We start from the raw sequence: 12,235 nt of genomic DNA on the forward strand, positions 1-12,235 counted from the left end.
CCAAAGTGAGAGCTTTGCAGTTGAAAGATTCTTCCACATCAGAAAATCTATCAAGAACATAGAGTAGTCTTCTACAAATGAACAGGGTCACAGGATAGAAATCAAGACACAGATGAAGCAAAGAAAGGGGCAACAAAGTGGAAATGAAACAAGGTTTGCACAGGGTGAAATATCACATATTCTCATTACATGTTCAGCAGTTGCAAAGACTGTGCCTGTTGAGTGTGTTGCAGTATGAAAGGAAAAGCAGTGGAAACCCAGAAGCAATAAAAAACAAACTTGCCTACCTTCAGCTGAAGGTTTGGCAACTCTGTGTGTGTTCAGTGAATATCCCTTTGGTTGGATGCCTTCAATTTTGCCTGAGCTCTGTGAAGTCGTCCAATTGATGCCACCCGGCTCCAGCAGTCTGTACTTTGCTTCCGCTTATTTTAGTGATACATATTCCACATTAGCAAAGCAGCCAGCTGAGAAATGGTGTGATGTTTACTCAGTGCATGTATCAGATGATGTTTTGCAGGGCTGTAAGCCCTGATCCTTCTGTAACACTAGAGCCTAATGTCCCCACTTACACAACATGCTTGAGTTATGCTGCAGTTGATGGCATAGCTTTAAATTTTGCTCCAGCTTCAAATCTTACCTGAAAAGTACAGGTCAGTAATCTTCAGTAGCTACGGTGAACATAATACAGATAAAAGGGCAACAAAGAAGGGCTCTAGCACAGGAGAGAGGAGTCATACAGTAGAGACAGCATGAAAAACAGCCTTTGTTTCTTAGCCAGAATATATAAAAAGTGTTGATGGGGAGCATGGCCTAAATTACATTTACATTGCAGATTATTTTTTTTTAATTTAAGGATGCTAGTTCTCTGAGCTGCTCTGTGCCAATGCAGAACTCAGCTGAAAGTCAAGTCATCAAGGAAGTCATCAATAAGTGAAGATAATAAGACCCAAAGCCTGGTGAATCCACATCTACTACAGTACCACCTGTCTGGCTCTTTAACACCAGTTTTCAGTTTCTAGACAGTGCAGCCTGATGCTCTGACTGATTATGGTTTTGATTGATTATGTCTGATTTATGTTTTTCTCTCAGAAAATGATTTCAAATAACCTTTTTTTTTTCTGTTATTTCAAGATTTTAAGAAAACTATTCCTTTGGTAAGGCAGCTGGTTTTATTTTTCTTATATCAACCAAAATCAGCACTGTGCATAGCACTGATGCTTTCACCAGGAAAGCAGGAGAGGGAAAAGTCACAGCGAAGGCTTCTCCCACTGCCCACAGTGAGCTGCGATAGTCCCCTCCAAGCATTTCACACCGTGGCCCAGAGGCAGCACCGTCACGAGTTGTGCACCCATGACAGTTCAGTGCCTGGCAGCTGGAGGGTTTCTGTTACGGCTGTGAAACACTCCCACCGGGCAGGGGCTCTGGGAAACCTTTCCCAGTCCCCTTTTTGTGATCTGGTCACATCACATCTGTGCCCAGTCCTACAGGGGTTAAAAAGGGGGATGGAGGAAGAGACAGAAACGTACCAGTTTGTGTGCTGTCATGTAGGGGTTCAGTCTGGGAGAGTTTCCAGTTTGGGCTGGTGTGATGAGAGATGTTTTGCCACCCAGGGTGATCTTTAGTCTTGGATCTTCCCACTGCCCATTGCTGTTAACATCGCTGCTACCCTTCCACCTCCCCTCGCTGCAGCTCCTTTTCCAGCACGGCTACAGCAGTGACCTCCACCGGGTCATGGGCACGTTTGACTTCTTCAAAGAGGGGGGACAGTCTGCACTGATCTTCCAGCTGGGTGTGATTTTCTTTCTACTCTGTTACAATTTCCAAACATTCATTCTTTCTAACCATAGGGTTACAGATTTTGGTTCTTAACTTTAAAAGATAATACAGGGTGTTCTCCAGAACAGTGATTTCTTGGCTTGTCTTTTGATTTCTCCAGGTCTTTCATGGGCAATCCAATCACCCTTGTTTGTTTTACCAAAAGAGTTGAGCTCTTCATCTTCTGTAAGGTCTTCTAAGTTTGGGGGGGCTGGGGTTTTCTGGGTTGGTTTTTTGTTTGTTTGTTCCTTTGTTTGTTTTGCGAGAACTAAAAGGTTTTAATTCTCTGAATGGCCCAGCCAGTCCCTTCCTCATGGGAGAAGAATATAAAAATATATTCACAAGGGCTTTACTTTTTCTCCTATTTCTCTGACTGCTTGGAGATGACTCTGAGGGACTTCAAATACCGGGTTATTATTTGGTATGAATTTCTTATTACTTCATCTGCAGAAGTTCACTTTATTGGTGCACATCATATGCTTGCTTTCTCTTCATTTATGGACCTGATGTAATTAGAGGGCTTATAACTTCACTGGAAATCGTAGTATCAAGTGTACATTTTATGAAAGCACTCAACATCAAGAGGTTTCAAAGGCAGTTTTCTTAACTTTGAGTAGTGTATAAGTCTAAACAAAAGCTTGATACTAGCACGATGAGAATCTGTAACTTGGGAGTTTCATTTTAGAACAAGAAAATATTAATGAAATTCTGAAATGTTTGATCATCTGGTGACTGATTCTGCTTTCTTTTACTGTCTTCAGCTATTACAGCTACATATCCCCAGAGAATCAAATTCATGGCTGTAGTGATTGCTACAACAGTCAGCTACCAGATGCTTGTTTTAAGCTATTTTTAAGGGAGTTCCTGCAGGAACACAACAGCTTGTTCATTTTTTTTTATTTTTGTTTAACTGAGGCCCTTCTCTCTCACACACACATGGAGGGTGGAAGAGGAAAGGGAGGGTCTAGGAAACCCTGATCGCTCTGCAGAGCTCTTTTCCATAGTTGTGGATGTACCCCGTATAGGTGGGACTTTCTGTTTTTCCTGTGACTTGTGCATGGGTACTGTTTCTTTCCAGCCGCAGAGGGGGAGGCATTCTACCTTTTGTAAAGCCACCTTTTGAAGGAAGGCCTCTTAATTTGTTGCCTCAGCCCATCTTTGCCAGTAAATGTGTATTTCAGTAGGTAGAACCAGTCTGAGTTTGTACACTCTAGTGCCTGTCTCTGAAACTCTTTCTTTTCAAGTTTTAAGTGGTGCAGGGGTTTTCTTGGTGAACAGGAGCATTTTTTTCACTACTCTCAGCAGTGGTATCCACTTACAGTTTTAAATTGAAATGCTTCGAACTTTCTAACTGTGGGCAAATATACATTTGTTTAAAATTGGCAAGTAGGTGGAGTTTTTCAATCTTGACAAGCTTTGTAGCAATTACATAGTGCTACAAGGAATTTGTAAGTATCGCATAGACTTTGGTTAGTTCAAAAATGATAGGGGTTTTATCTTATACTTTAATGGGTGTATGAGACTGTGAATCTGCCAATATGTGTTTAATCACAGAAAATGCAAATGCCGGTATGTCCACACAATGTGTACAAAGCATGCCAGAGGTGTGAACTTAACTGTTTATTTCTCGTCAGTCTCAGGGAATTCAAGGTCTTAAAAAATTACAGGTGTCAGCTAAAAATTAATGCAGCCATATGTCTCACACATGTCTGCCTGACGTTTGGCTCCTACACCCAAACTTCATTGGAGAGGATTTAGTCTCCATATTGGCCTTGGGTTTAGTTCCCTGTCACCATGATCAAAATGAGAAACCTCTTCTGGGCATTGTATTGGGAAAGTTGGGTGTAGACCACTGTATTAAAGCATCTCAACAGGGGCTTGCAAGGCTGGCATATGTATATATCAGGCCTGAAAGTTTGGGCTTTTGTTTTTCAGCTTTGGGCTTTTGTTTTTTCAGCTTTAGGCTTTTGTTTTTCAGCTGTGATTGTTTCTTGCTGATACATCCTTTGCTGGATTATTTCTCTTTAGCTTCAAAGCCAATATTTGTATTCTTTGTTTGAATTCCATTTCATGGAAGACGTAGGAGAGGCAGTCCAGCACTTAAAAAGAAGTGAATGTTTTGCTGCTGTTGCCTTGAATCCTTTATAGCAAGAAAAGCTAATTTAATGACTGAAGCAACAGCTTTGCTTAAAAGGCATCTTATATCAGGAATCCCAGATTTATGTCCCAGAGGGATCAACGCTTCATCCTTCATTTATCCAGTACTAAATAGTCTATTTGGAAAGAGCTTGTCTACAGTGAATGGATGATGAACCTCCCCCCATAGCTCCTTCTGAAAAAGTTGTGGTTTCTCTACTCTCTCTGAACAAAGTCCTGTCCTGGTATTGCTCTGCTGTTTGCTCATTGATTACTGTCCCAATTATATATATGTTCTATATTCTCTCGCTGCTTCACAGGGTATGTACAGATAACTAGACATTAAAAGTCTGCACCACATAGGTTACTACAATAATAATTACAGACTCTGTGCACTGAGTGATTTTATTTTTTTTTAAGTAATGGTCCCTAGCAGTTCAGCACTGATAGATAGGATGTTGGATAAAGATATCTAGCCCAGAACAATGTTTTCAGCAATCCTGGTTTTACAGCTCCTTTCCTACTATTCATATGCATTTTCTTGATCTGTGTCTGAAGCTCAGGAGGAAAATAATCAGCTTTTGTGGGATTTAGACATTACAGTGCTCCTCTATTCCTAAGCACTCAAGTAATAAAGGCTTTGATAATCATCTCCAGCATGCAGTATTACTATCTTCCCAAAGCTGTCATTGCTGTTAAGTTTAATGGCTACTCTACAACTTAGAAGCAGCTATGAAAATCAAAAAGGATGGCACCACAACTATAGACTGAAATCCAGAAAGCTGTGGTTCTTGCTCCAAGAAAAATATTGAATGCATTAGCAAAATATGACTTCATTAGCAGCATTAAAAGTTATCATTTACTGGAAGACAAGCTCTACTTTGGCACATATTTCAGTGAATGACAACAACTTTTTGAATATTTCAACTAACGTACATTGACAGCTAGTTTAGGGCAGCAGGTCTAAAAGCATTTAAGATTACAGCAGTGTCCTTTAGAATAATATGAAGAATTGTTATTGCACTCATTTTTAAAAGACGTTTTTGCAGAATGATAGGCGTATACTAATGTTCATATATAATTAAAACCACAGGCATGTCTCCTAGCTAATTATATTGCCCAGTATCTTTCTAAAAATACTGTCTTTTATACCTTTCTTTTTTTTTACATAGTAGAAAAAGGAACGTCTTCTAAATTTTGCTCCTTCATGGCTTTTATAGTTTTGCTTAGGGTTGACTCAGTTTTGGGACTGGAGGGTTGGATTGCTTCCTTCTGCTTCTCCTCCGTCCTCACCTCTGTACATGAAACCTACATAATTCTCATCAGTTCTTTCTGCAGCCCCGGCTGGATTTGTTGATGATCTCTTATTTCTATCTAGCCAGCAGCGAGTCCCCTCCTAGGCTGCTGTCACTGCTTCTGCTGCGCTGCGATTTTGCTTTTGTGACATTACCCGTTCTAGGAACAGCAGGGCAGATTTCCTGGATTTCTGCAAGCCACCTATCTGAATAAGAATACACCACTCTGCAGCTCAAAGGCTGCTATTGTTTCCTGAGCTAGCAAAGCAATATTGATAATATTTCTTAGCTGTTTTGACAATTATTTTTTTTTCATTTCGGTCTCATGATTGTTACATGAATAGCTGCTATAATTTTGATTTAGGACAGCATCATTCAATATTTCAGAAAATCAGGATCAATTTCAATACGGCTTTTCCAATTATCTTACTTTCAGGAAAAAAAAAAACCTGAAGTGGGTAGGACTGCTATTGTGTCTCTGGGGATTTCTTGTTTACAATTGTAAGGCTTGATTCTCTTCTGTTTTACAGTGATATAAATAAGGCATAAAAGTAAGGCACAATGTAAATGTAGACTGGTATAAAAACAGTGGGGAGAGAGGAAAGAATTTAGGCCTAAGATGGGCAAAATGGAGAGTATTTAGATGAGGGTGGAGCGCATGATTTTCAAAGCAGAGGGGGCAAAGACAGAAGGTCCATGAATCCGAAGCGGACCAGGAATCTGAACTCAAATCCTGCAGAAAAGCACAAGAGGCAGCTGGTTTGATATCCCTGCCCAGACTTGCCACAACTATATGATCTTAGATATGCCTTTTCAGGTAGGAAGACATACAGGTAAGACACTTGACAGACAGAGAGGAAACATAGCCATGTAATGCAAGACGTCCCTGCACCTCCAGGGCCTGGGAAAGGAGAGGAAAGGCAGGCAGGCTATTCCCATGTCCTCACTGGTTCTGGGTGGCTGCAGAGACCAAGCACACCTCACCATAGCTTAGACTACCCAGGAGGTGGTCTGGAAACCAGGAGCTTCAATGCCTGGGGTACTGCAGACCCACCAGGACCCGCCTTTGCTGGGCCCGGGCCTGGGAGTAGCTGATGTAAAGCAAACTTCTCTCCCAGGTAGTTAAAGTCATGCAAAGCCTCATCTGCTGTTACCACATCCTAACAGAGCCAACAGCCTCTTCTGCAATGGAGCTGGGCACTGCTGCTGTCATACTAAAAGGGATGAAAAAATCAAGTTTAAAGAAATAAATTTGAAAAGAAAGCAGGAAAGTAAATAAAGTCAAGCTAAAATGAAGCCTGCTCTTTAGCTCATTACAGCGAAAAGAGCAGGGACAAGAAATCAGCAAGTCCTTAAGGGAAGGAGGAGGGCAGTTAACAGTGGGGACTGGAAATGCACAATGTTTGTGCCTGAAATACCTTGTTGCTCACATCTCATTTTTTACCAGTGTTTTCCACCATAATGGCCATTAAACAACACCACATATATACACAAAAGCTTGTGTTGTGGAAATGGTTTTCTCCTCCTCAGTCATTACAGAGCACCCTGTGGCACTAAAGAACTGCCCCTGCAATGGAAGGAGCCGTTCCCTCTTGCCGCCTACCGGCACTGGGTGCACGTATCTGCCCTTGCTGCCGGTTACTGAACATGGGCTTTGGCACCCCTGACCGAGCTGCAGCGTCACCAAAAAAAGCAAAGATTCCTCAAGTCACTGGAAAATCAGTTGCATAATTCACATTCAGCAAGGGTGTGGGGAGGAAAGAAAAGTACAAATCGTGGAGGCAGTTGGTGTGCTCCATATCCAGCATCTAGATGGAGAAATACACAGGCACTGAAAAATAAGGATGAAAATTCAGTTGTGGAAAGGGGTAAGGGAAACCTGTAAGGGGCTAAAGGAAGGTGAAGAGACTTCATGGGAAAAAGAAGGTCCCCATGACTCCCACTCCTCAGGAAGAAGAGAACAAAAGGACTGGAGATAGTCAAGGGGAAGGAAAGCTGGGGAACTGATCACATGGGAATTAGGGAGGCAGACCTGATGACATTTACTGGAGAGACAGCGCTGAAGGGAGACAAAGTTATAAGGAAAGCAGGCGGCTTTAGGAAGGAGCAAAGTAAATGCAATTTAAAAAGACCAAAGAATTTCCATGAAAAGTGTAAGAAATGGAAAAATAGTATAGAAAATTCACCCAGACATAATAGGATGATGCTGGGAAAACAGAAAGTAAGAATCAGAGCAGGACTAAGATTTATTGGCTCTGTTTTATTGAGTGTTTGGCCCATCCATCATTCTGCCCCATGAATGACTATTGGCTTGTTTCCTTCCCTAGATTCTGCTCCTTTGAATGCAGTCTATACCAGTCTCTTTTTTTTTCAGCTGACTGATCTTGCACTCATACAGTTGAAAGTCCATAAAAATTTTAAAAAGTAATCTTACAGCAAAAAGCAGCATTAAAATAGCAAAGCGTTGTGCTGCCACAGGCCACAGCTGCAGGAATGGGGTCTAATTTTCACTCTGATCAGCTCTTCAGCTGAGAATTTTCACGTCTGTGTTCTCATTCTGTGCAATAACCAAGAGGTAACAACTGAAAGCTATGGAGAAGCTTCATATTATTAATTATGTAGTTACTTCATTAGTAATTAGAACTTACATAACAGGAGGACATACACACACTGAAAGAACTATAAATTATTCAGTTGAAACCACACTTACCAAAATGCCCAAGCAAATTATCCTCTCTTTGATACAGTTTTGAGCTCTGTATCTTATTTGTCCATAAAGCTGTGGATCCTTTATTTTCTTCAATTTGTTCTCATGTAGAAGAAAGAGAACACCCATGATCCTGTTTTCTTTGGATGAATTTCAGAGCAAAGAGTATCTCTGATAGCACTAAATAACTCATTGAGCTAAGCCTTATTTGTAAACTCGTAAAATGATAGCAATTCTTGGAAGCATCTTTTCATTGTTGAAATTGATAGTCCTGTAGTGTCATCTTCTGATTAAAGTTGCTTTGGATACATTGAGGGGGGAAAATTACCACCCAATCTCTATTTGTGTTCCTTTTAATAATACTGACATATAGTTCAGTAATAACCAAAATGTTTGTCCTGGTTTCAGCTGGGATAGAGTTAATTTTCCTCCTAGTAGCTGGCATAGTGTTGTGGTTTGGATTTAGTACGAGAAGAATGTTGATAACTCACTGATGTTTTAGTTGTTGCTCAGCAGTGCTTACACTAGCCAAGGACTTTTCAGCTTCCCCTGCTCTGCCAGGAGCACAAGAAGCTGGGAGGGGGCACAGCCAGGACAGCTGACCCCAACTGGTCAAAGGGCTATTCCAGACCATAGGATGTCATGTTCAGTATGTAAGCTGGGGGGAGTTCACCATGGGGCAGTGATTACTGCTCGAGGATGGGCATCAGTTGGCAGGTGGTGAGCAGTTGCGTCACTTGTTTTTCCTGGATTTTGTTTTTCTCTCTTTTTTTTCTTTTCATTACATTTTTTTTTTCAATCATTAAACTGTTCTTATCTCAGCCCGTGAGTTTTCTTACTTTTGCCCTTCCAATTCTCTCCCGCATCCCACCAGAGGAGCCTCTGTAGTGCTTGGTTGCTGACTGGCGTTAAACCACGACAATATTGCTTATATGTAAATAAATAGAATGTTTCTGTCCTCTGATAACAAGTAAATTCCTTCCCATCTGAAGCACAGGTTTAATTTCAACTGGAAGTGAAGTTTCAAAGTTCTCATGCCTCACAGGCCAGGCGCATTACTGGGTTTTTGACAACAGTGTTTTCATTTCTGATCAGCTTCCTCTATTTCTTGAGTTTGTGCTTAGGAGAAGCTCTGGTTAAAAGGATGTTTCATCAACCAAGTAAAAACTCCTTTAGGAAGCATTATTCCCATACTCTGAGGTGGGAAGTAGAAATGGGAGCTTCTGCTATTCTTTTCTGCTCCAGGCTTGCTCTGGCTTTTCACTCTAAGGGTTGGGTGTACCCGTGCCGCACAAGGCAGCACTATGTCAAGATTTCCAGATTAATTCTTACTGAGCTAGCATTGCTATCAAAGAAGTAAGAGCTGCATTAACAGAGCACTGCACAAGAACCAGGTTCTCCTGCTGAGAAACTAGCTTGGATGCCTCTACTCATTTAGCGCTAGGTCAGGCATCACGGCCAGGTGCTGTGTCACAGTGTGGAGATGTGGGCAGTGTTTCAGAGGGGAAGAGCACTGACTGCTTCCCCAGGTGATTCACCAGGCGAGCCTGCCTGTTAGCAATCCGTGTGTGGTGTCCCGTGGCCTTCCAAAGGACGCGCTCGGTCATGAGTGACACAGAGAGGTTGAGAGACTTTTGCATCTTTGGCTCCTGATCAAACTCCTCCATGAGGGGAGAGGCAGGCAAGTGGCCATGACTGACCGAGAACATTGATCTAGGTATTGATTTGTCTCTTTCTCCAGCCCGAGCAGAGCAGGATCTGTCCCTCATTTCGAAGGGAGCTGGTTGTGTGGGGCCCAAAGCAGAGCAGCGTGTGTCAAGCACTGCTGGAAACGCCTGGGGAGGCTCTGCAGTCATTACAGCCAACGCTTCACCCAGCGCCAGGAGCAGCGCTATCGATTTTGCTCCGTTCTCTTGCCATCAAGCTGAGTTCAAGACTCAGTTCTTCTAAAAGCTGCAGGAGAGAAATGTCAGCAGAAGAACCACTGCACCTCCACATATTGTTCAGAAACCCCGTGAGGTTAGCTGGGCCTAATGCAGTAGGACAATATATAATCTTTCTCTTCGATTGCTGGAAATCTGTTGTTATGCCAGGCTCTGCCTGTCCTGAGAGAGGAGTGTTGCGCCAAATTTCATACTGAGTGAGGGCAGCTCTATAAATCAGCACTAATGCTTAGGTTATTAGAACTACAGGCAAATAAGAGAAGGCTAAATGGGCAATGCTGTGTATTTAACTATGCATGAGGTATGACTCAAACGGCACAAGGCCTGTGTGTTGGACATACTGTCAGTGGACTCAGTAATGAAGCTATTTACTGGGGAACACTCACTCTCCTTTAGCCAAATGACAAGAAATCCTTTTTGGCATTGTAAGACTGTGATGCTGCAAGTTTTGCAGTGCAGAAATAAACTTGAAAATCTAATTTAACGCTGAGCAATAGCTTGCTGATCACAGACCGTAACATTTGTCTTAAGGTAAATCACTTTCCCCTAGACAACAGCAATTAATGTTTAGACATAGAGGTATAATGGGCAGTTCAAAAAGAGAGTAATGTCTTCATCCCTGTGTCTCATAAACTCATTGTCCGGAATGCACACAGCTCTGCTTAACCTTCACCGATGTCCTCTGCAGAACTCCCTGCAAGTGTTCCAGACATTTGCTTCTTAAAGGACAGTCAAAAATATAATGAGATTAAAATGATTGTAATTTATTCTTGAAGCTGTTTGTTGCAAGATTCTGACCCAGATTCAGCCCTCCTTAGGGCGGTTTTGCACTGCACTCTGGGCAGAATGCCCTTAAAAAGGGCAGAGCTGGTGGTGTGTTTGTGGACTACACTCCAAGGTGTCTTAAGCAGCAAAAGTCAAACTCTGCTTGCTTTGTGACTTCTTTTTTTAAAGTCAGAAAAAGCTAAAGGCAAAAAAATAAAAGTAGTCTGTAAAGAATATGCTGTCTAAAATCTGTGTTGAGATAATTTTTGGTAAACAGTGCATTAACAAGAAATCAAAGTGATTCCTCCAATACATCTGAAATCAGACCTTATTGTTGAAAAAAAATAAGAGAGGAGATTAGCCATTCTAGCTAGTACGGTCTGGGTTTGCGCTTTGGTACTGATGCTGTAAGTGCCAAGTTGGCACTCAGAGTCCAGCTTTACAAATGTGAGATTTTACCTTTTGCTGAAATGCTCTGTAACATAACGGGCTCTCGTTTCCTTTTTCCTGAGAGATGGGCTTTTGTCATCCCGATTCTGCTAAGAAAAAGACAGGCTCATTGGAAACATCATCATCTCCACTGGCTTTAGCTTATACCTGACACTTAGTGTTCTTCCTCCAGCCTGTCCTTTCTGCATTCTCCTTCCTCCCATCCCATTTTCATTTCTCTTCTTCACCCTTCTCCCTCTCCTTGATCAGGTAAGACTGCACACCTCCGTGACACCTGAGTTAGAAAGCTGTCCCGTAAAGAGGCTGAATGCTAATGCCAGCTGACCATATTTCACAGGCTGTGGATTTAACCTAGCTGCAAGGATGCAAGGAGTGCTGCAGCAGCACAAGCCTCACCTACCCGATCTAAAGAGAATGCTATCTGTTCTTTTCTAGAGACTCTTTTCAGAAGTGCTTCAGCTGCTGGGATGATCAGATAAGTGCACCAATAAGGATTCCTGTCTCACTGCTGCCAGACCAGACAAATTCTTCTTGATACAAAGCAAATCAAGTTTGTTTGCTTTCCCTCTGTGTGTCTTACACAGTATAGCTTCCTACCTGTTGTTTCTCATCCCTCTGGGCCTGATTGTCACACCAGCAGGCTATAGCATGATGGAAGGAAGTTTCTACTCCTTTATGATTAGGTTTGTCCAGTGACATACCGTGTCATGAAAGAGAGCCAAGACCCAAAGCGTCCCCCACAATCTACTGTTTGTGGCTGATAAGCCACACTGTCCATTGGGAATATCAGCAGATGTTGTATTCCCCTACCAGCAAGGAACCTGTTCTTCAACATTTAGCCTGAATTGCCTCACTCTTTCTCCTAGGACTGAGCAGGTAGTGGTAGCAGGACTCGGCACTGCAAACTATGTTGACCTATTTACTGTCATTCAGAGATGTGATTGTGCTAGCCCTGCTTGTTCACCTGGCCTGTTTCACCACCAGAATTAGCCCAGCGCTTGCCACACAAATACTTTTCACTTAGAGGCTACTATATAGGAATATAAGAGCACCGTTAGGACACTTCTGCATGTATCTGTTAGAGGAGGCCAGCACAGCTGATCTGCAGAGCCTGGGGCCTAATT

Source organism: Egretta garzetta, unplaced genomic scaffold, assembly GCF_000687185.1.
Source record: "Egretta garzetta isolate BGI_Z169 unplaced genomic scaffold, ASM68718v1 scaffold94, whole genome shotgun sequence".
NCBI classification, from domain to species: domain Eukaryota; kingdom Metazoa; phylum Chordata; class Aves; order Pelecaniformes; family Ardeidae; genus Egretta; species Egretta garzetta.